At 39.2% G+C, this 23,703-nt stretch overlaps 1 protein-coding gene across 1 annotated transcript in view; it reads left to right on the top strand.

The window, feature by feature from the left end:
• The window catches only part of THRB (thyroid hormone receptor beta), a 393,077-nt gene that overhangs the window by 162,897 nt on the left and 206,477 nt on the right, over nucleotides 1-23,703 (top strand). Inside the window, exon 3 of the mRNA XM_077760723.1 lies at nucleotides 10,878-10,949. The gene's annotated coding sequence lies outside the window, so the exon portion shown is untranslated. The remainder of the gene's footprint in view (nucleotides 1-10,877; nucleotides 10,950-23,703) is intronic.

Here is a 23,703-nt window from a genome sequence, read left to right as displayed (position 1 = left end):
TCTCATAAAATGAGCTTCATATAATGAATTGAGATATAATCCTCTTTTTCTGTATTATGGATGAACCATGTAAGATTGGTGTGGTATTCCCTTAAGTGTGTGGTAAAATTTACCAATAAAGCAGTTCAGTCCTGGAGAATATTTTGTGAGGAAATTTTTGAGTACAAAAGTGGTTTCTTAAAGGATGTAAGACTATTCACATTTGCATTATTATTTTCCTCTTTGGATAAATGGTTTATTAGTGGCTTATCCATTTCATCAACATTTTCAAATATTGCCATAAAGTGTTCATGTATCCTCTAATCTTTTTAAGGTCTGTAGAATCTGTAGTGATTTCCCTTTTAATGTCGTATTTGCAATTTTTTGCCTCCTCTTCTTTTTCTTGGTTAACCTGGCTAAAAAGCTTATGGATTTTATTAGTATTTCCCAAGGAGAAATTTTGGCTTGAGTTATTTTCCCTATTACATGTGTGTTTTCCACATCATTAATTTCTAATTATTATTTTTTCCTTCTACTTTTCTAATTTTAATTTGGTATTATTTTTATGCCTTATGAGGTAGATACATGAGTCATTAGTTTTCAGGCTTTCTTTTTTTCCTAATAGGTGCATTTAAATTTAAGTATATAAGTTTCCCTCCAAGGACATTTTTAACTGCAGCTTACACAATTTTGATATGTCATATGTTTTCTTCATATTTCAGTTTATAATATTGCCTGATTTTCATTGTGCTTTACTTTAACCTATGGGGTAATTAGAAGTATAGTGCTTAATTTCAAACACTTGTGATTTTTTGTTATTGTTTTATTATTAATTTCTAACTTAGTTCCTCTGCAGTTAGATAATGTATTCTATAAGATTTTTCATCTATGAAATTTTTCCAGACTTGTTTGTTGCCCAGAACATGGTAAATTTTGGTAATAGTTTAATGTGTATTCTGTAGTTGTTGGCCACACTGTTCTAAATAGATTAAGCCAAACTTATTAATCACATTATCCAGCTCTATATCCTAACTCATTTTTTAAAAAAAATGTTTGACCAATTCTGAGAGAGGTACATTGAAATCTCCCTCTCTGATTGTGGATTTTGCTTACTTTGTTTTAGTTCTAGCAATGTTGGCTTTATATATATTTTTTTTCTTTACATATATATTTTTTTCCTTTTATAGTTTATTGTCAAGTTGGTTTCCATGTAACACCCAGTGCTCATCCCCACAAGTGCCCTCCTCCATGCCCATCACCCCCCTTCCCCTCTCCCCCACCCCCATCAGCCCTCAATTTGTTCTCAATATTCAAGAGTCTCTCATGGTTCGCCTCCCTCCCTCCCTCTCCCCAACTATTTTTCCCCTTCTTCTCCCCCATAGTCCTCTGTTAAGTTTCTCCTGTTCCACTTGTAAGTGAAAACATATGGTATCTGTCCTTCTCTGCCTGACTTATTTCTCTCAGCAGCTTTATATATATTGGAGACTTTGTTGTGAGGTGCGTTCAGATTTTAGAAGTTTTGTCTTTCTATGTATTTATTTTTTATCATTATGAAATACTCTTTTTTGTCTCTAGCAATATCTCTTATCATTACATTTACTATGTCTGATATTAATATAATTTATATGTATTTTTCCAATCCTCTTTCTCATTCAAATTTTGTGTCCTTAGATTCAAAGTGTGTCTGACTTAAGCAGCTTTTTTTTTAACTTAGTACATGTATATTACTTGAAGTGTTTAGTCTATTTGCATTTCATGCAAGTACTGATATATTTGGGTTATAACCTATGATAGTAGGTACTTGATTTTTTTATTTGCCCCGGCTGTTTAGTGTTTCTTTACCTCTCCTTTGTTCCCTTTTTTTGTTTGTTTGCTTGTTTTATTTCTGAGAGAGAGACAGCATGAGCAGGGGAGGTTCAGAGAGAGAGGGAGACACAGAATCTGAAGCAGGCTCTAGGCTCTGAGCTAGCTGTCAGCAAAGAGTCCGACGTGGGGCTCGAACCCACGAACCGTGAGATCATGACCTGAGCCCAAGTCGGACGCTTAACCAACTAAGCCACCCAGGTGTCCCTCCTTTATTCCTTTTTGAATTAATGAAATATTTTGTCTCAATTGGCTTGCTAGTCATAGATTCTTTTACTCTCTTTTTTAGGGCTTATACTAGAAATTACAAATTATATTATTTTATTAGAGCATAATATAAATTGTGACTGACCACTTTCCAGAACATGTAACAGACTTAGACCATTTTAATTCTATTTATCCCTCCTAGTTTTTGTGTTATATGGCTTATAGTTCAGTTTTACATACATTTTTAAACTATAAGAGATTGCAATTATTGTTTAAAAAGTTAATATTCATTTATATTTGCTGCATATTTACTATTTTTATTGCTCATCATTCCTTCTTGTGTTTCCAAGCTCTTCTCTGGATTTTTTCCTTCTGCCTGATATGATATAATATGATATGATATGATATGATATGATACACTATAATATAAATATTTAGTATTGGCCTGCTGGTGGAAAATTCTCTTAGGATTGCTTATGTGAAAAAGTCTCTATTTCATCTTCATTTTTAAACAGCTTTATTGGGGTCTGATTGATATAAACCCAGTGTATTTAAAATACACAATTTGGTAGATTTTGACATATGTATGCACTGATAAAACATCACCACAATCAATGTAATTAACATATCCATTACCGCCAAAAGTTTCTTTAAGCCCCATTTTGATTATCCAAATGCACAGCATAACTTTGCAGGCATTTGGAACAAACCCATCTTTTCCTGGGCCTTTGCATTAGATTCAACATGGAACTAAAAAAACCTAACTTCCAGTTTCTTGCACCAGTATAAGAACAACAATACCGGCTAACCCTTATATGTGCTTATATGTGCCAGGTACTGCTCTAAGTACATTACGTATTTTAGTACTTAATTTATTGATTTTACTCTTCATCACAACTTTATGAATTTGGCATTATTATTCCCATTTTACCATTGAGGAACTAGGCACTAGAGCTCTGTGAATGGATTTCTAAGGGCATGATCATACATGTGCATTCTTTGGCTTGGTGAAGATCTTCTACCTGGAGATTCACCAGTGTCTCACTATTAAGCACAGGTATACTATTTTCAACCTTTTATTTCATTTATAGTTTGGAAAATTTGGAAAATATAGTTAGGCATACAGAGTAAAATTTAAATCACCAATACTCCAACCACCCAAAGTTTACAACTTCTGGCAATTAATTGTATCCTTTGAGCCTTTTGCCATCATAGATAACCCCACATGAACATGTTTGTCACTATAGCTTTGTATATTGCCATACTCATTTATTTAAGATAAAGTCTGAGAAGTACAAATGCTGAATAAAAGAACCTAAAACACCTAAGGCACGCACTCACCAATATTTTACTAGTTGAATGGGTAAGGGGGGGTGGGGGTGGGTACACAGTAAGCAGATGAATTTCAAGATGAATGAATGTCAAAGAAGTCACATGTAAGAAAAAATATTCCAATACCAGAGTATGGGCAAGAAAGCCTCCAAAGGATCTCTGATATGATGATTTTGTAGTATTTTTTTTCTCAAAGAAAGAGAAAATGAAAATTTTAATTTTTTTAATAAATAGCTTTCTTTTAGTAGACACCACTGGATTCGGAGATGTATAGCCTTTTGCTGTTTCTTTCTTTGTTATTACTGTTAATTATGTTGCTCCAATTACAGTTGTGTTCACTCAGTCAAAAGAATCGCTACAAAGTTCGTTCTGGTATATAATCTGGACTGACAACCTCAATGCCCAGATTCTGCTATTGCTCCTTCATGGGTAGTGGTTTCCCTACCATGCTTTGTTTAGAGATCCTCCGGGGGTGGTTCTAGGAGTGATGAATGCCATCTTTGTTTAAGAGGGCAGGAGGGAGAATAATCTAATTCTACCAAAGAGAGACAACAGTAAGCCGATCCTGTGTTTCCATTGCTGTTGGAAAAAGAACAGTAAATGACAGCAAAATTGAATAGCTTGATACTTGCACAGTATAATTTACCCAGCGGAAGAGATGTGTTGAGGAGAGTGAGGATTTGATCTCTGCCTTTCAGTTTGCAGTCATTGTCAACCACGAGGTACAAAAGTTGGCCCAGCAAACCTTGGCTTCATCCAGGAGACTAGGGAGAGAGCCAAGAGATTCTTTTCCCCTGCAGTTGCTCAGGGTTGGTCTTTTGTGAATATGTTTACATGACTGAATAAAGTTAGAGCACTTTAGTCATTTTGCTACAGTAGTGCTTTTCAAACTGTGAGTTGTGCCCTATTAGAGAGTAATGAAATCAATTTAGCAAGTCAACTAACTTTTCTTTAATGAAATACTATATAAAATAGAATAGAATAAGAGTTGAATGGAATAGTAAGATTATTTTGTAGGACTTTTCTTTTAGTTAAATATCTATCTATCATCTATCTATCTATCTATCTATCTATCTATGTACATGTATTCCAGATTAAAACATTCTTTTTATTGTGGGTCATGGTCAAATGATTACTGCCAGGAATTTTTACATTTAGAGATTTTTTTTCTCAAAGTATCTTTAAAAAAAATTTTTTTTAAATGTTTATTCATTTTTGAGACAGAGAGAGAGAGAGATCATAAGCAAGGCAGGGGCAAAGTGGGGGGGCAGGGGGAGACACAGAATCTGAAGCAGGCTCCAGGCTTTGAGCTGTCTGCACAGAGCCCAAAGTGGGGCTCCAACTCATGAACTGTGAGATCATGACCTGAGCTGAAGTCAGACGCTTAACCAACTGAAGCATCCAAGTGCCCCGATGGAGTATTTTTGTATATAGATAAATTTCCAAAAGTTGGTTGGAATTGGACAGATAAAACTTTGGGGTTTGTGGGGTTGAGGTTAGCAGAGAAAATCTTCACGTTGATATGGACAGTAATTATCTTCTTGCTGATCAAAATTCCCAGTAGAAAAAGGACAGTTTCTCCCTTGCTGTCCTGCCTGCTGCTCCCTTACAGTGTATTCAAGAAATAAAAAAATATAAGATAAAATAAAATAAAATAAATCTCCAAGTAGAAAAAGTTTGGCTTATTTGAATATTCTCTATTATGGTCCTATATAGAAATCAATCCTGATAATGATACCTCTTTTCAACTGTCAGCTAGAAAACACTCCAGGGTGAGAAAACCACCTAGTGCCATTCAAATACCAAGCCAAAGGTCACCAGACGTGGACAAGAGAGTGGCTCATGGTAATTCTCTATACCTACTTGGCCTGTGATTGGAGTTAAGAATTTACCAATGAAGTTACTAGTAGTTGACTGTAATGGCTTGTGCTAATTCAAAACTTTATGATGATAATTTCATAATAAAGTAAGTTCTCATGTATCAAAGTACTTTTTTCCTCCCAATTCAGTTTTATTTAAATCTGTGTTCATTGCTTTCAGTTAACACTAAGTAGACTCATGAACTTAAATGAGATCTAGCTAGTGGCCTCATTGTATATACGTAGGTTTCCCAGGTGTGGGAAATATACATGTTGTATGTGTACACAGATCATATCAGTGTATAATACATTCTGCCAAATATATCCATTCATTGGTACTTCATCCTTCTGAAGCTATATAACATTTGATACAATAAATCAAAACAGTTGCTCTAGAACAAAGCAGTGGCTGCCTAGGGTGCTATTTGAGAAAGATTTGGAGATGGTGTTTGGGCTCAGCAATAAGGAAAGGTTACATATCTGTAATGAACATGGGTGGTATCTTGGAGGCATGGACTGTTTTTCTCTGTTTTATAAGAGGAGGGGAAGGAATAGCAGACAGATACAGCCCAGAGTTAAACCTTTTATCATCTCTCATTTTCATTTTATTTCTGTTTATATTCATCTAGATTATTTGCATAGACAGTGCCTCATCAATGTTTGTCTGTTTACTCCTTACATTACTACTGCCACTGTCTCATTTTTTATCTTCATTAAAAGATCTTTATTACAGGAATTTTCTCCATCTCGTCCCTGTTACAAGCACTTATAATTTTTGATAGGGTCAGGGGTCATGGGCTCCACTGAAGGCCATGTGAAATCTACATACCATCCCTCAGAAAACTGAACAAACTTCTGCCAATTTGTTCAGGAGGGTTAGGAATTCCCTGAGGTCTACACCTAAGTAACAGCACCTGGTCTAGTGGTCTCCCTCCAACCTCTGTCCCTCAAATCTCTATCAGAATAATGTTCCTAACACACAGTTTGGATCATGTCACTCTCTGCTCAGAACCATCTTATTTCCTGCTGCCTTGAGAACAGAAGTCCCATCTGCTGGATTGGAATCCAGGCTCTTTCAGTCTCTCAAATTTGTAGCCCCATCACCCCCTCCCTATCCCTGCCCCTTCCTCCCAAATACACAACCTTCTAAGCCAAACCAGAATGCCTGCTATTTCCCCCAATACTTCTTGCACTTCGCTTCCACAGCTGCTCCTACCTTAACATCCTCTCCCTCACTTTTACCTGTTTAGGCCATTTCTAACTTTCAAGTCCAGTCTTTTGGATTCTCCGTATTTTTGTGGATTGCCTTCAGCCCTGAGTAACACCTTGTGTAGTGTCTTGCACATAATGGAGATGTATTTACCCCTTTGCTCCCAAATCCCTCCCTTGTATTACTGACGGGCTGCCCCCTGGTTGTGCTGCCCAGGTCCCTGAGTCAGTTGGCCTCCATTTGGATTCAACCCTGGAAAGCCCTGGAGGGAGAATGGAAGACTGAAGGAAGAGAGAAGCCAGGGTATTTCTTCCCCACACACTCTGCCTCAGACAGTCTCTTAGACGAAGGCTGTGTTTCTCCTCTAGGGCTTCAGTTCCATCTAGAGAGGCCCTTTGAACTTTTGCTGAGTGACCTTCATCTCTGTGTTCCAGTATTAACACTCCATTTAACTCCTGGATTTCCTGCAATCCTTCAGCCCCTGGATGCCTCATTCTCCCATTTCTCTTTACGTCTTTTTCTTCACCTGCATAATGAATTTCTTACACTGTAGTCCTTCTGTTTAAATACCTAGACCAACTTATACTTTCCAGGTTGAACCTTGACTGATACAGCTGGCATTTGGTGGATATTTGCTGAATTTTATTACTTAATTTTAAACCATGTTCTGTGTGGGCATCTTGGGTTTTTTTGAGTGAAGCAGGCAAATGACCTACATCAGTTACCTAGTACTCACTAGGGTTGAATGGGGTTACTTCAAAATTCAATGGTTAGAAACTGTTGGCATTTACAAGTTTGTGAGTCTGCGTTGGCTGGGTGGTTCTTCAGCTTCCAGCTGGGTCCGCCCCTGCATGTGTGGCAGCTCTGGGTCAGCTGCATGGTTCCGCTCATCTTGCCTGGGCGCTCGTACTTCCGCAGCTTGACTCATCTAGGCTGATCTAGCAGAGCCTTGGCAGGGACTGACGTGAATCAAGTTCATTCCATGTTCTCAACCATGACAGGCTAGCTGGGGCATCTGCTCATGGCAGTCGCCGAGGAGCAAGAGAAACACAGAAACATGAGAATGTTTTCAAACTTCCATGGGCAGCTCGCCTGCGAACATTCCACTGGCCAGAGCAAGTCACATGACCAAAGGCAGACTCAAAGGGGACAGGAAGGTAGATAACAGCTTCCTTAGGGCAAAGTTACACGACAGAAGGGCAGGAATATGGCTGGGTGAAGCATGTGGCCCATAATGCAATATAGTTTATTTCAGACTTCATAAGATTTGATGAGAGTTCCGAGACTAAAGAGATAGATTGACAGACAGATGGAGAGACATTAATTTTTTTGCCATATTAACCCTTTTAAAATAAAAACTTTGCAATAAAATACGCATTGTGTATTTGCTCATTTGTTCTGTACAGTTCATTTCTACATAGCTACTGAAAAAAAAGAACCATTTATAAATAACATATTAATAAACCAAGTTAAAGAACATTATTTATCTTTAACCTTCAATTTGCATTAATTGGGGCAGTCACGGGAAATCGTGCCAACCTCACTTCAGGTCAGATGGCTCAACAAAATGAACTGTTTCATGCCTAGAAATAAATACATTCCAAATATAAATATGAATCTGTTATAAAACAGATTCTTTTGAAAATACAAAATAACCACAGTGTTAATCTATCTGTGCCCTAATTAAAAATGTATAAAGAACACACTTTCTAGGCTAAAGTTGTCCCAGAGAGCAAGTCTCATTTTTGCTTTGAATCTTATGTAAACAAACCAGGCAGGCTTCTTTGAGCCATGAGCAAAGTCATGGCCCCCAGTTTTCTAAAGAGAAGAAGAATTAAAAGTGGGTGTGTTTAAGTTGGAAAGGTCTGGGGCTTGACCTTGCTAGTTTAAATTTCCTTCATCACTAAGAAATCACTTTGAATTTGTCTCCTTGGGGTACTCTAATTTGGTTTGTTCTTGGTTTGAGGCATACCATTAAAGAGATACTGTCTGTTTGTATTATAGCAAAATTTGGAAGCCACCACAAGCACACTGTTTTCAATGTTCTTTTCTGCAATTTCATCTTAAAACCTGGGCCTGTTCTTGGTAATTCGGACTGAGGCCCATGACATCTTACTACCTGGAGGAGATTCCTGGCTAACTACTTCTTCACTGCTTGACTTTGGGCAAAAATTGTAAACCTTTCTGTGTCTCCCCTTTCCTCATCAGAAAAATGAGGTTATTAAGAATCCTATGATCATTGGGAGGATTAAACTAAGTGAAATTAGGTAAAAGATTAGCCCAACCCAGCCCACCAAATGTGCTTAATAAAGATTATGTATAAAATGCTTACTATGATGAATCATTACGTGGGAAATTTTGGGTTGTTTTCACGGAATCAGGTTCACATATATTCTTTAAAATCTAAATCAGAATTATACCCTCAAAAAACAAATGAAGTCCAATATTTTATTTTCATAGAGAGGCACTGTTTGTTTTTAAATATCAGTGTCAAGGGTAGTGGTGCCTATTTGCTCAGATTCCCCATAAAGCCACAACAGTTACAAACACTGGCTTCTTCCTGGCCTTATCAGTTTATTCTTTGAGAATTCTTTTAGAATACGCTTCTTAAAGATATTCCTGGTCTTCAGCCTCATACTATCAGATTTTCTGATTTTCTAGCAAACAATGAGGTGATAGTGATGGCTTGGGATTTAAAGTCTATGGCGAGAACAGTGGACAGAGACTGATGAAAATAGATAAATACAACCCCAGAGTCTTCCAAAATACAACCCAATGTCTTCCGTTGTTGTTTTAAAAGGGAGAGAAATTAACCATAAGCAAATAAATTTTTAACATGTATGTTTTGCCTTTGATCACATTGAGTGTCCCTTCTGCACGGAGCCATGGTGTAGAGGAGCTCCTTCCTGCTAAAACAAGACACACTAGCATCTTGAAGAGCTCTGAATCCATCACAGAAAATGCATGTATACACGCAGGCATATGCACACCCACACACACCCAACAATCATTTTAATGATATAATGAGTGCTTTTATGGTGCCATAAATGTTGGATGTCGGGTGAAAAGACAATGAGTGAGCATATACACATCCAATGTGGCAGCTACAGGGAATGTTACAGATCAAAATGGTTAAGCTCACACATATACAATGTTGAGTCAAAAATGTGGAATGATAGATACACATGCAGAGATTCATATCATCTATGATGCACAAACACTGCTCATTGTCCTGAATACACATATTGTATGTAAATATAAAAAAAAAGGTGGACTAGAAAAATACAAATTCGTGTGGCGTTAGAGTGGGGTTGGCAAGATTACATCTATGCTCTGTATTTTTTTTTAATGTTTATTTGTTTTTGAGAGAGAGAAAGAGACAGAGTGCAAACAGGGGAGGGCCAGAGAGAGAGGAAGACACAGTATCCGAAACAGGCTCTAGGCTCTTAGATGTCAGCACAGAGCCCGATATAGGGCTCAGACCCACAAACCATGAGATCATGACCTGAGATAAAGTCAGACACTTAACCAACTGAGCCCAGGTGCCCCTCTATTTTTTAATTTTTTAAAAAAGCAGATATGACAAAATTTATCCATTTGTCCATCTAGGCAGTGGGAATGTATCCATTTGTCCAAAAATTATCCTTTTGTCCATTGTAGGCAGTGGGAACCCTGACATTTGTTCTGCTATTCTGTTTTCCTGAGTTCTAAGCTCCCCAAAACAACAAAAATTGTGGGGCCACAGTGACCTGAAAAGCAACTTCTCTCTTGCGGTGCAGACAAACACTGGAAGCCGTCCTCTGCTGCACAAGTAGATGCCACAGTCTGTTTGGCCATCTCTTTCATCTGTTTATACCTGTGGGAAGTGTCCCCGGAATAATCACACCTAACACAATCTAGACAGCGCCATAGTTCCCAGTTCAAGTACTGATCCCTGATGAATAACCTGTCCTTTCGCCACAGGGCATGGCTGGAGCTTCTGTTTGTTCCATTCTGTCCTGGGAACTATCCTCTGAGACCAACCATACCTCCCTTAGCACAGAATTTCTGAACTGCTTGAGATTCACGTTTGCCCCTCAGCCATCTTCCCAGGCTGGCAGTCGCAAACTCCTGAACCCTGGCCACAGCAAAGTAGGTCTTTGGGATGCACAAACATTGTCCCGTGCCTATAACGCATTACTAAACTTCTGTGCTGGAGTTCCTTTCTCTGAAAAACCATCCCCCTTTTGGAATGAGGTTGTATCTCAGTCCATTTGCATTTATTCAAAATCAGAGACAACTCTGAAACCAGACCCTATTTAAACATAGAAAGAAGAGCAGTTGCAGATTAAGCAAATGTTGGGGGAACTTTAAAAAAAAAAAGAAGAAGAAAGAAAAAGAAAAACAAAACACTTCTATTTACCTTCTTGTATTTCCTTGTTTTCCAGATCTGTGGTTTTCCTCCCATTGGCCGGCCAGCGTGGATGCCAAGTTCTGCACGTGATTTAATGGATCAGAAGGTCAGATGTCAGGCTTGACTTGGCTGTTGGCAGACTCGTGATCGTTATGATTAATTGTCACCTTCAGCACTAGGGGAATTACCTTCTAATTGGTGGCATTGCTGCTGTTGCTATTTAACATGGTTTTGACCTCTGTATGTATCTGGGAGAAGTAGAAAACATTAAATGGGCTGGGAAAGCAGCATGGAGAAAAGGAAGCCTGCAAGAATTAATTTAGGATGAAAAGGAGTAATAATCGGATCATGAGAGAGAGGAGCCATGTTTCATTTGTTAGGTGGAGAAATTGTGCTCAAGGAAGCTCCAGCAGCCCTCTCCGACTGGCATTTCCTGGAGTGCTAAAAAAGGTGTCAGGAGGCGCTAAGCCATGGGTTAGAACATGGGATAGGTTTCGCCACCTGCACAGTGCACATCGCCTTGTTTCCTGGGCAGGGCCTCTGAAGTCTCCTTCTGGTCCCCAGATGTTTGGTCATGCCAAGCAGCCTGTTTGGAAGGTGAGGTTATCATTTGGAACCCAGTTTGTTTACATTATTATAACAACAGTTTCAGTTTGCCTCTGCAGTGAAGGCTGTGTCCACACTTTCCTTTCTGTGTGTATTATTTTTAGCAGTTTAAAAGCTAACCGTGAAAAATGGCTTTCTGGCTGTCAGGTGACATTCGGCTGGGCCAAGGTCCGGTGGAGTCTCTAGAAACGCTCACAGGCTGTGAGAGTCAGGTCTTTTGAATGCTGTCTTTGTGCCTCCCCTTGCCCCGGGGCCTCTGGCTTATTGTCTAGGCGCCTCAGTGGGGGTGGCGCTATCTGATGGTAACCACTACTACTATTACCTTGCTCAGTGCCCCCGCTCTCCCTGGGGGCCCCCAGTCTGGCTGCCTCTGTCTCCCAGCCCTCCCTCAAGGGAGCCCGTCAAAGCTTTCGTATCAGAAAGCACTACTTGCGATTTATAGAATGTTCAAGGGAAATGTGTCAGTAAGGATCACCTGGACCTGTGGTTCACTAATGTATATATTTTTTACAAAGAATCCTTTTCCCAGATGAAATCTCCCAGGGAACCCCAATTTGTAAGACATGGAAAAGTACAGCTGTTCTTCTGAAGGGGAGAGGGTTGCTGCAAACGCTGCTCTTCAGCCTCCTCTTCACTCACCTGACTTCTCTGCTCCCCTCACCCCTGCCGGGATACCTCTAACTCCTCAGGATCCTTGCACACCGTTCTTGCAAGGCGATCCCTTCCACTTACAGATAAGAACATGAAAAGGTGATTTTTATAACACGCTTAAGACATGAGGCATTAGACACTAAGACACTAAAGAGTACACACTGTATTAATCCATTTTTATACAGTTCTAGAAAAGAAAAAACTAATGTAGGTGATAGAAATCGAAATAGTGGTTACCCTGAGGAGAAGAGGGGATTGACTGGGAAGGGGCCTAAGGGAGTTTTCTGGGGTGATAGAAATATAGATCTTTATAGAAGTGCAGGCTACACAGCATTTGTCAAAAATTCATCTGTGCTTTTTTACCATATATAAATTTTACCACCATTAAAAAATAAGAACAAAGAGGGAAAATGAGGCAAAAAATCAATGAATTCAGTATTTAATAAATACAAATACTGATGAACTTCCTTAAGTACTGAAAATACTAGTGAACTTCCTTAAAGCTATGTGGACTACATATTATGTGGGGTCTAAGGTCATGATGCAGAATTTCAGAATATAGGAGACCCTGCTGTTCTTCCAGCACTTTGTTTGTTCAATAATCATCAAAACCAGGGGAAAAAATCTCAGAGAATAAACAATAGAACCACAAAATACTTTTTGGGGTCTTCTGGGTTATAATGTGGCTAAAAAGTGATATGTAAGCAGTCTGGGAATGGAAATCTTGAGTATGGTATTTGATTCATGCATTACTTTGACATGGACAATTTGACATGTACTATACATGTAGTATTGATAATGCTTCAGAAATCCTTCCTCATCTTTTAATCCTTTGCTCCCTCATCTCAATGCTTTTTTGTGACCTGTAAAATGCAAGATTCCTTTCCTATAACTTAGGTGAGTGGAACTTCCGATGACAGATTGGAATTCAGGCCTCAAGTGCCATCTAGACAATAGGCTACTCCTGGTTCAGTCTTTCTGCTTTGGGTGCATGTCAGGTGCTGTCAAATGACTGGCCTTGTACCTATACCTTTGCAATTGGCACTTTGACCCTTGAAAATACACTTTCTCTTCCCTGAAATACTTTGAGCCAACCCTACTTAAACTTTTCCACTTGTGTGTTTTAGAAGTCCCACAGTATCATGAAAGGTAATCATTTAGGTTGAAATGGCAGCTAAGGACATAGGCCAGGCCAGATGGGACCCAGCAGCCAACTCTGCATTTTAGAGCCTTCCAGAACACTGAGCTGGAAGGGGCAAGGAAAACGTTTTAGGAAAGGAAATGGTGGCAGTGTTAGCCACTGGTAAGAGCAGGTCACATGGGGCCAGAGCAGGAAGGATGTGAAGATGCTCAAATGTTCTAGCCTTTGAGGTGATGCAGACAAAACTCTCTGCTACTTGAGCAATTTCCTAGGAAAAAAAAAAAAGCAAAGGCTTATTTAACCCAAAAGATTGATCCACATTAACAAAAATTTGGTTCGCTAATGAAGCTATGGCAAAAATGAACCATCCATGAAAAATAACATTTTAAATAGCCAGAACACATTTTAGCCCACACATTCCATGCTTTGCACATATACACTAATTTCTGAATTGAATCAAATTTAGTTGAGCAGGATTTTTATTTAGCCAATTTAGTTTAATGTGTGTAAGAGCAGAAATGAAATTACCCAGTCTACAAGTTGGGGCAAAATGTGTGTTTTTTGCAATTTTATGCCCATTTGAAAGGAACTGTTTCGTCACATCATTAAGAGTCAATTTGTCCAAATGGAAAGTACAAGAAAGAAATTATATGTTTTCTCCATTCCAGCGACTGGGGGAAAGTGATTCTCCTGGAGCCTCTGAGTGTTGATTTTGGCTTAGGTCATGATCTCACAGGTTCATGACTTCAAATCCCACATCGGGCTCCATGCTGACAGTGCAGAGTCTACTTGGGATTCTCCCTCTCCCTCTCTCTCTCTGCACCTCTCTCTCTCTCAAAATAAATAAATAGAAACTATATACATCCAACCTATTTTTTCCCATTGACTTCTAAAAATCAACAATCTGAATTTTTAACCACACAGCTGCTTATAAGGGCCATAAAAAACTGGAGAAATATCCTGATTTGAGTTTTATCCCCTTTTCCTTCCCTCAGTTATTTTTCCTATTGGTGCCATTGGGATAGTAACTGAAAAACAGGATTAAAGAAAAGTAATAAATACTTCAATAGATGTTATTATTATTATTATTATTATTGGTTTCCAGAAAAGAAAATTGAAGGTCAAATGAACAGAGGCAATGTCCAAAGATATCATTGTCACAGTGGCAGGGCTGGGCTTGAACTTGAGTCTTTCTACCTGTAAGCTCCTGTCTTAAGAAGAGAAGCAATGGATCAAAACTAATCAAAATACTGCATTGGCTGTGTTGGAGAAATAGTAACATTTGTGGAGAGAATAAGCCACCATTGGGGACCTGCCCGCAAAAGAAAACTATAAATAACAGTGACAAGCACACAAAAGCTTATTTTTCTCTCCATAGAAGCAGGGGGCAGTTCCATAATCATCAGGGACTTAGGCACCTTCTATCTCTTTCTATTTCTATTCTTAGCACAGGACTCTATCCTGAAAGTTACCTCTTGGTTCAAGATGGCCCCTGGAGCTTCAGCCCTCACATATAAATTCCAGGCAGCAGGAAAGATGGGAAGAGGGAAGTGAAAGGCATCCATTACCAGCGAGGTTTTTCCTCTTTATGAAGCCTCCCCAGAATTCCCACCCCACGATTTTTACCTACAGTCTCACCTACCAATCCCTAGTTGTAAAAGAAGCTGGAAAGTGCAGTTGGGTACTTTGCTATCCAGAAGTAAAATGGGATTTGGTTGTAAAAGAGTATCATGAAGGCACCTCGCCGGCCTAGTTACAGTTAGGCAAAAGCTTTTCAGAGAGGAATGATCAGAGTGGTTCTTTAGAGGAATGATCTTGTAGCCAACATGATAGATAAAAGGGGGAGCGATAAAAAGTAGCTTTGAGGACTTCAGTTATTAGTGAGGATACATCAGGGACAGGAGAGGAAAGATGGATGTGATAGAATAGTGAACAATGAATTGGCCAAGGAGAATGTATTCATTGATTAGCTGTGTAGTTCAAAACTATGTTTCAGCAAACACACACACACACACACACATACATGTGAGGGGGGAGTGTGTGTATACATGCATTATATGTGTGTGTATACTCATATGAATATACATACAAATAACAGTGACCTAGGTCTGGATAAAGAAAAAAGCTACGTGGTATTTGTCTCTACAGAAAATTGCCTGGCATTTTGGAGGCATTCTAGTGGCAATGAATAAAGACTACCTGCACGCGTACATCAATAAACACGATATGCACATGCATACACACAATACAAAAGAAAACTTTTCTAGGGCTCTATAACACCAATAGCAGTGATCTTCAAATTTTGGCATCCCTAAAAAAAAGAAAAGGAAAAATTAAAAGGGACTGTGTAATAGATTTTAAAAGGAATGAGTGAAGAAGGCACTGTAATGCTGTGAAGACAACTCAGAAATTACCATAAGAAGCCAAGCTAGAGAAAATAGGAAAGTCAGGATGGGGAAGAAAACTAGTTTCTCTTTCTTCTCTTGTTTCTTCTCTCCTGCCTCCCCCCATCCCCAGCCATTTCCTTCTTTGCTTAATTTTAGGATGAATAGAATCTAACTTGGGTAACTATATTTTCATAGACTTCTCATTACGAGCTCCCAAATGAGAAAGAACTTAACCTCCAGGTCATCATCACATCACTTTTGTTAAACCAGATCATAGCAGGTAATGTCTTGCCATTTTGTAGATGGCAAAATATTAAATACATCTGTGGTGCCTGTTGGTTGGAGCCAGAGCCTCCTGGCGTAGTGGTTTGGGAACTCCTTGCATGCATGGTTCATCGTACACCAGCAAACGCACACATCCCCTGTGTATGTAATCCACAGGGCTGGGCAAAAATGACCAAGTTTCTTGGTACGCTTTTCTTGATCCTGCATGTTTGACATCTTTGGCTACAAAACAAAAATAATTTTTCATTTAGCTTTTTGAATCAGCTCCCATTGAATGGCCATAACTTGATTTTCTGATTTTAACCCCCTCTGACTGCATTTTATAAAGCTAGCATGCACCCTGTTTTTTTCCCCACCAAATGTTGGAAAGGGGCAGGTTTGGTGGGGCGCTGGCTGCCTTCTACTCTAGGTGTCTTCTCAGGAAGGCTGTGAGGCCAAAGTTGTCATTTCTGCTGTAACATCCTAGAAAATGTCTCTCATTAAAAAGTAAATGCCGGGGTACCTGGCTGGGCCCATAAGTGGTGCATACAACTGTTGATCTCAGGGCCCTGAATTCAAGCCCCAGGTTGGGTACAGAGATGACTTCATTAAATACATAAATCTTTTTAAAAATATAAAAATAAAGTTAAAAAGCAAATGCCTATACAGTTATGTAGTAAAAAGATAAAAACACGCATGGGAAAAATTTACACCACCTATGAAAGAAAGGGACATAGGTCATTAGTGTTATGTTTCCTTTCTTAAAAAGAGAGAGATAGAGCAAATCTGAATGGTGAGTACATGGTGTCCATAATAATTGTTTTATATACATTTTTTTCTTTCTCTTTTTTTTTAATGTTTTTTTAATTTATTTCTAGGAGAGAGAGAGAGACAGCGTGAGCAGGGGAGGGTCAGAGAGAGAGGGAGTCACAGACTGAAACAGGCTCCAGGCTCTGAGCTGGCAGTCAGCACAGAGCCCGACGCAGGGCTCGAACCCATGAACCGCGAGATCATGACCTAAGCGAAAGTTGGATGCTTAGCCGACTAAGCCACCCAGGCGCCCCTATATACATTTTGATGTATGCAGTATTTCATAATTTAAAAAAAATTTAATTAAGCAAATGCCTTTCATATAGGCAAAGTGATTGAAGCCCTTGATACTCTTTACTCCATTCTAACGATCTACTTACAATCACATATTATCCTTCTGTGTCTGTCTTTGCATATGCTACTTCTTCTCCTTGTCCTCCTCTATTCTTTTCCCCAAATAACTCCTCTTCACCTTTCCAGACTCAACAGGGGTCTCACATCCTCTAGGGCCTTGCCTGTCTCCCTGCCGCCAATTCGTATCTGAGTTTGAAGGCTCTGCTCATGCCTCAAAGAACATTGTGCATATTTGTACCATGGCGTACGTTACACTATTGTGCAAACCACTGGTTTGTTTCTCGGGCTTCTAGGACTGTTACCCCTGGCTGAGCTAGAACATTCCAGTGACACCATCTACACAATGTCCAACCTGCACAATTGTATAGGTCAGTCCTACCTTCAGTAGAAAGATAGGAGAGACTGTCTTTGTACCTCTATGCCAAATACTTTGCCTAGACCAAATGCAGAATAGACACATACTCACATAGCAAACACTTGCTTAATGAATGAAAAAAGGACCAACCAAATTCTAATTGCCTTGATGAAGAATTCTCGAGACTCTGCACCACAGCATCTATATCACCTGGAAACTTTTTAAAATTCAAATATTCAGGCCCTGCCCTAGACCTACCAAATCAGAAACACCGAAGGTAGAACCCAGGGAATTTTAACAATCTCTCCTGATGATTCTGATGCGCACTTTACTTTGAGATACGCTAACTTAGACTGATCAAAACGGAAAGCAGCGACGTCAGCTGAGTCTGAAGAAGTGAGAAGAAGTTGTCTGGGAAACAGTAAGAGTAGTAGGGGACAGGCAGAGGAAAGCATGTGAAAAGACACAAGGGCATGATATGCAATTTGTAAGTTGATTGTTGTGGATGGAGTGAAGAATTCAAGCTGACAGGGCAAGAGAGCTGATGATCAGGTCATGGAAGTCTGTCTAAGGTGTTTGGATTTTAATCTGCCAGCAGTAGGGAGCCATTGTTAAAAAAGCAAACCAAGTAGTGATTTGATCTAGTTTATTATTTTTAGAAAGAGGCCTCTGGCAAGGATGTGACAGATGGGATGGAAGGGAGCTTGGCCACTATGGGCTATGTAAGCAGCTGTTAATTAGCCCAGGTGTAAACGATGAGAGCTGAGCCAGTTCTACAGAGAATGGAGAGGGTGAGATGGGTTCAAGAAATAGTACAAAAGCAGACTTGACAAAACATGGGAATATCATGACTCCTGGGTTTGTGTCTTAACACACTGGAAGTATGTTGGAAGCATTCATGGAACTAAGACAAGAGGAGGAGGAGATTTGGGAGCTAGGGTAGGGGCTGCAGAAGGTGAGTTTAATTGGGGCAGTTGAAGTTGGAAGTGTTTATGAAACATTTATATGGAGGCATCGAATGCTCATAGATAGATTCGGGACTAGAAGCTTAAGTTTGGTATCTAGGTGTTAATTATTTATATGTCATCGTAAACAATGCTGCAGTAAATATACATCAATTTTGTCCTAATGTCTGATCATTTATATAAGAGATATTTCTAGGATAAAGGTTGTCGATAAATATAACCAGATTATTTTACAAAAGGTTGTATCATTTCATGCTTCCATTAGCATTGTACAAGAGACTCTATCTCGTCACCTCTTCACCAGCATTATTTCATCTGCACAAACTGGATATCCTACTAATGAAGTAGCTTTAATGTTTACTGATTACTTGTCAAGTTGGAAATATTTCACTTTTTGTTGAGGATTATCTTATATATTCATGTCATTTGCCTGTTTCCTACAAGATATTGATTTTTTTCTAAGCTGATTTTTAAGAACTCTTTTTCTCTACTAAGGATTTTATCCTTGGCCAATCTCATGTGCTGCAATTATGTATTTCCAATATCTCATTTGTCTCTGCTCTAGCAATAGATAACTCCTCCCGCTGCCTAGGATACCCCCAAGTATTCCTCAAGGCACCTACTGGGCTTACTGTGTCACCTCCTGCAAATGTTTCTTTGAATCTTATCACTCTTGAGCTCTACTCTGACCACCATATTTAATACTTCAAGCACCCAACAAGCACAGTCTTGGGCACTTCTGACCCCCGCCCCCACTCTTGGCTCTACTGTTTCCCGTAACACTTTCCACCTTTTCACATACACTATAATTCACTTATTTTTCTAATTGTCAGTCTCTATCCATTACAGTGTAGGTAACTTGACAGCAAAGAAATCCAGACCTTTGTCTGTTTTGTTTGTATATACACACATAATCTCTCAAACATCTACAGTAATACCTGACACACAGTAGATGCTTAAAAAATACCTGTTTAATGAGTAGTAATTGCTTTTATATCTGTATCTATTGTCCTCGAGTTTCAAATATTAATTCACATAAATTTATTAGTCTTTCCTTTGCAATCTCTTCCATTATTTTCAGACATAAAGATTTCCCCCATGTAAAGATCACTTATGTATTTTGTTCCATTTTCTTGGATTCTTAAAATTTCCTTACTATCTAGGATTCACTGGAGTTTACAGGGTGAGAGGAGACTCTAACTGGGTATTTTGCCCCAGAACTGTCAATTTCAAATCATTTTTTAAACTGCTTCATCCCTCTGGCATTAGTTTAGAGCCTACTTTTTGAAAATCCTATTCTGTGGGCACCTGGGTGGCTCAGTCAGCTAAACATCTAACTTGGGCTCAGGTCACGATCTTGTGGTCCATGAGTTCGAGCCCCGCGTTGGGCTCTGTGCTGACAGCTCAGAGCCTGGAGCCTGCTTCGGATTCTGTGTCTCCCTCTCTCTCTGCCCCTCCCTTGCTCATGCTCATGCTTGGTCTCTCGGAAATGAATAAATGTTAAAAAAAATTTTAATCCTCTTCTAAATTCATACATGAGGGTCTGATTAGTACTTAGAATAGTTCACTGGAACCTAGAATGTTCCATTATTTACCGATGAATGTTTTAAAACCTTGCCATTGGATCTGCCAAAAGTTTTATAGCAAGTATCTGGTTGAACTGGAAGGAAAACTCAAATTTCTTAATTCCTAAGTACATTCATCAGAGGTCGGAAAAGGGGAAGGACTTCCTTTAGTCTTAACTTGGATAAAGAAAATAGCTTATCAAACAATGTTCATCTCTTTCACAAAATGGACAAATTACCTAGTTTATTTTAAATACCAGTTTTTTTGCAACTGTTGTTTTCTGTGTTGTTTTGACTCATTTCACGAAGATCCTCATAGGCAACCGTTTAAGAAGGCCACACTGATTAGACAGCTTTTTCCTGAAATGTGAAATCATACCAATGCACAATAATTTCTGGTTTCGGATTGTGCTTTCTGTTAATAATAGATGGAATAGCTAGTTAGCAGCACCCTTGGGCAAAATGTTGTCAAATATTTATTAAGCTTTTCTCTATGCAAAGCACCATGCTAGGCCAGTGGGAGTCACAAAAAGTAGAGCCAATTACACTTCCCCAAAGAAACGTAACATTAACTGGGGAGTCAAGATACATATGCAGGCAGGGGTAAACACTAATCTTCATTATTCATTATCATTTATGTTTTTGGAGGAATGAATGGGGCAGATTCTATGATCCAGATATTAAGAAGAGAAGGAGGTGATGGTGGTTGCTGTGACCTATGAAATTTACAATTTATTTACAGGGATGAGAGTTTTAATCAGGCCTAAACGAATAAGCAGGATTTGACTTTTATAGAAGAGAAAGGAAGAGAGAGGCCACTAGTCCCAAAACCTTTTCCCAACATCCAGCACTTGCTTTCTTCTGTGTTTTCATCGTTGCTGTTGTTGTAGGCCATGGGCGATTTCATGACTGGACACTTGCTGTATTGTGGAGTAATACATATCTAAACAGGGTTTTATTTCTACTTGAAATATTTGATACGCTCACATAGCTTTGAAGTTGACATTAATCCATGAGGAAGATCTAGCACAGATAGTTCTATTTAGACTGATCATCATAAGGCAGCAATAAGCTTGCTTTCTGCTCTTTTAAAACCATTTGCAAACGAATTGAGGATGGCCCAATCACCTCTTTCAGTGCTGTTTTCTTCTTTTGAGAGGAAGCATCTGATATGTCAGGCATCATGACAGCAATTAGTTACCAATGTATGAGAGGGAACTGCTACTCTCACGTCATCTGGAGATCACCATTTAGTGATGAGTATATACTGGGGCGCCTGGCTGACTCAGTCAGTTAAGCCTCTGAATCTTCACTTCCGCTCAGGTCATGCTCTCAACGGTTCATTGACAGTGCAGAGCCTGCTTGGGACTCTCTCTCTCTCTCTCTCTCTCTCTCTCTCTCTCTCTCTCTCCTGTTCTCTCTGTCCCTCCCCTACTCTTGCTCATTCTCTCTTTCTCTCAAATAAATAAATTTAAAAAAACACTAATGAGTGTAACCTTTTTCTTTCACCAAACCTTTTGGGGAGGTAATTAATAAATAACAGAGTTCATCTGCTAAACTATATATTTGGCTTCTTTCTCTTTTTGTTGCTTATTCTTACTTCCTGAAAGAGGATCAAAGGTAGACAGACAGACGTAGGAAGCAGGAACTTAATCCACAGTCTGAAGAAATGGACCATGACTCAATGCTGCAATCATCCATTTTATTCACCTTCTCTAGATGCTCCCACTTAATCCAAAATATTATCATACGTATTTTACATTTCCCATTTAATCAAAAATAACACAATATATAGTTTTCAGCAAGGTAGACACAGCATTGGAATATGTTTATTCTAACAGTATTTACCTGCCTCATTTTCTGGTAACTGGGATTAAGAGATAGACAATCCAATGTATCCCGGTTGGCAACCAGCAGGATATACAGACTTGGGCTTCTGTTTGAAGCGTGGCCTCAATTCATTTGTGTCTTGGACCTGTGGGCTCCTAATTATGGCCATTTTACTAAATTATATGCTTCATACTTTTATTTAATACATTGTTAATGGAGAGCAGCAGTTTTTTCCATGAAACTTTAAAGAGAGAAGTTGAAAGTAAAATTTAGTATGTATGCAGTTTTCTGTATGTGTATTGTATTTTATAATAAGACAAGAGTTATAGGGGCTCCTGGGTGGCTCAGTCCATTAAGCATCTGACTTTGGCTTAGGTCATGAACTCATGGTCTGTGAGTTCAAGCCCCACGTCGGGCTCTGTTTGACAGCTCAGAGCCTGGAGCCTGCTTCAAATTCTGTGTCTCCCTCTCTCTGCCCCTCCCCCACTCACACTCTGTTTGTCTCTGTCTCTCAAGGTTGAATAAACATTAAAAAATAAATGAAAAAAAATAGAGTTTATAAAGAGGTTATAACGGAAGTAACTGAGAAAATGGGCAAATGATACCTAGTAACAACTAGCAACAGATTCGTCTAAGGAAGGAAACTGTTTATTTGGGGAAATGCCTTGACCACTGTGTTTGGAGGTAGAATGATAAATTTCCTAAGGATCTGGATGGAAATAGAACTGTTTTGCTGGAGACAAGGGGAGGTTTGGGCCATGACTCCAGAGAGCAGAGGGACATGGGGAGGGGGCTCGGGAGAGAGAGATGACAGAAAGCTTTAAGGTTAGTGAAGTGACTCCTCTCTGTGACTCCTCAGATCCTCCGTGAAGAAGCTACTAGGTCTGTTGTAGAAAGAACCTACTTTTGACTCAGATCAACATGGGGAGAAACTGAGGCAGGCCAGGTGCCCAGAGGAATGGTGTCGGAGGTAGCTGGGGGATTGTAGAAATCTCTCAGAATCAGCCATTCAGGCCAAGGTGGAAGGTGGAGGGAGTGGTTGGTCTCTTATCAGAGGCTGCATATGACGACAGATTAGTTAGGGTAATGCATCTCAAGATTTAATAATCACACACTCTCCAAGAAACCTTGTTAAAATCCTGATTCTGGATGAAGAGATCTAGGGCAGGGTCTGAGATTCCATATTCCTCACAAAGCTTGTGGGTAAGGCCCATGATGCTGGTCAACAGACCACACTTCAAGTAGCAAAGTGGGTCCAGAGCTAGATTTCCCAGGTTCAAATCCTAGTTTTGCCACGTATTTCTGGGTGACTCGAAGGAAGTCATTTAACTTGCCGTTGCCTGTTTTCTCAGCCATAAAATGGAGATAATACCTCATAGGATTGCTATGAAGATTAAATGAATTAATATATGTAAAATGCTTAGAACAGTGAGTGTTTGACAGATAAAAGAGCTATATAATTGTTAGCTTCAGCTATTATAGGCATATTATGTTGTAAATACTTAGTCAGGTGCCTATCTTCCCCTACTCAGTTGAGCCGGCTGGGATAGAGACGGGAATTATTTATGTTCTCACCCCCTACCGCCTTCCCATCACCTGCCAGCACCTGGCACAGAATTTGCCATATTGTGTGTGCATAGCACTCAGTTAATATGGGGAAAAGGTCATCTGCCTAGACTCAAGAGAGGCAAAAAAAAAAAATCATACATCAAAAAGATCATATGTAAGTTTCAATTTCACTTCCACTTGGTCTACTTCATCTTTTTTTTTTTTTTTTAGAATTTACCTACACAAAGGAATTTAATATCAGCATCAAATGTATGGTGGTATACATACTTACAATTGATGTGATGGAAGCATCTGTGAGTTTTTGTGTTTGCTATGAGTAGAAATAGTTTTTTTTTCCCATTCTTATCAGATATGGAATGAGAG

The sequence above is a fragment of the Crocuta crocuta genome, unplaced genomic scaffold (genome assembly GCF_008692635.1).
Source record: "Crocuta crocuta isolate KB4526 unplaced genomic scaffold, BGI_CrCroc_1.0 scaffold253, whole genome shotgun sequence".
NCBI classification, from domain to species: Eukaryota; Metazoa; Chordata; class Mammalia; order Carnivora; family Hyaenidae; genus Crocuta; species Crocuta crocuta.
The sequence above is the reverse complement of the archived record's forward strand: the minus strand, read 5'-3'. Positions and strand labels throughout refer to the sequence as shown.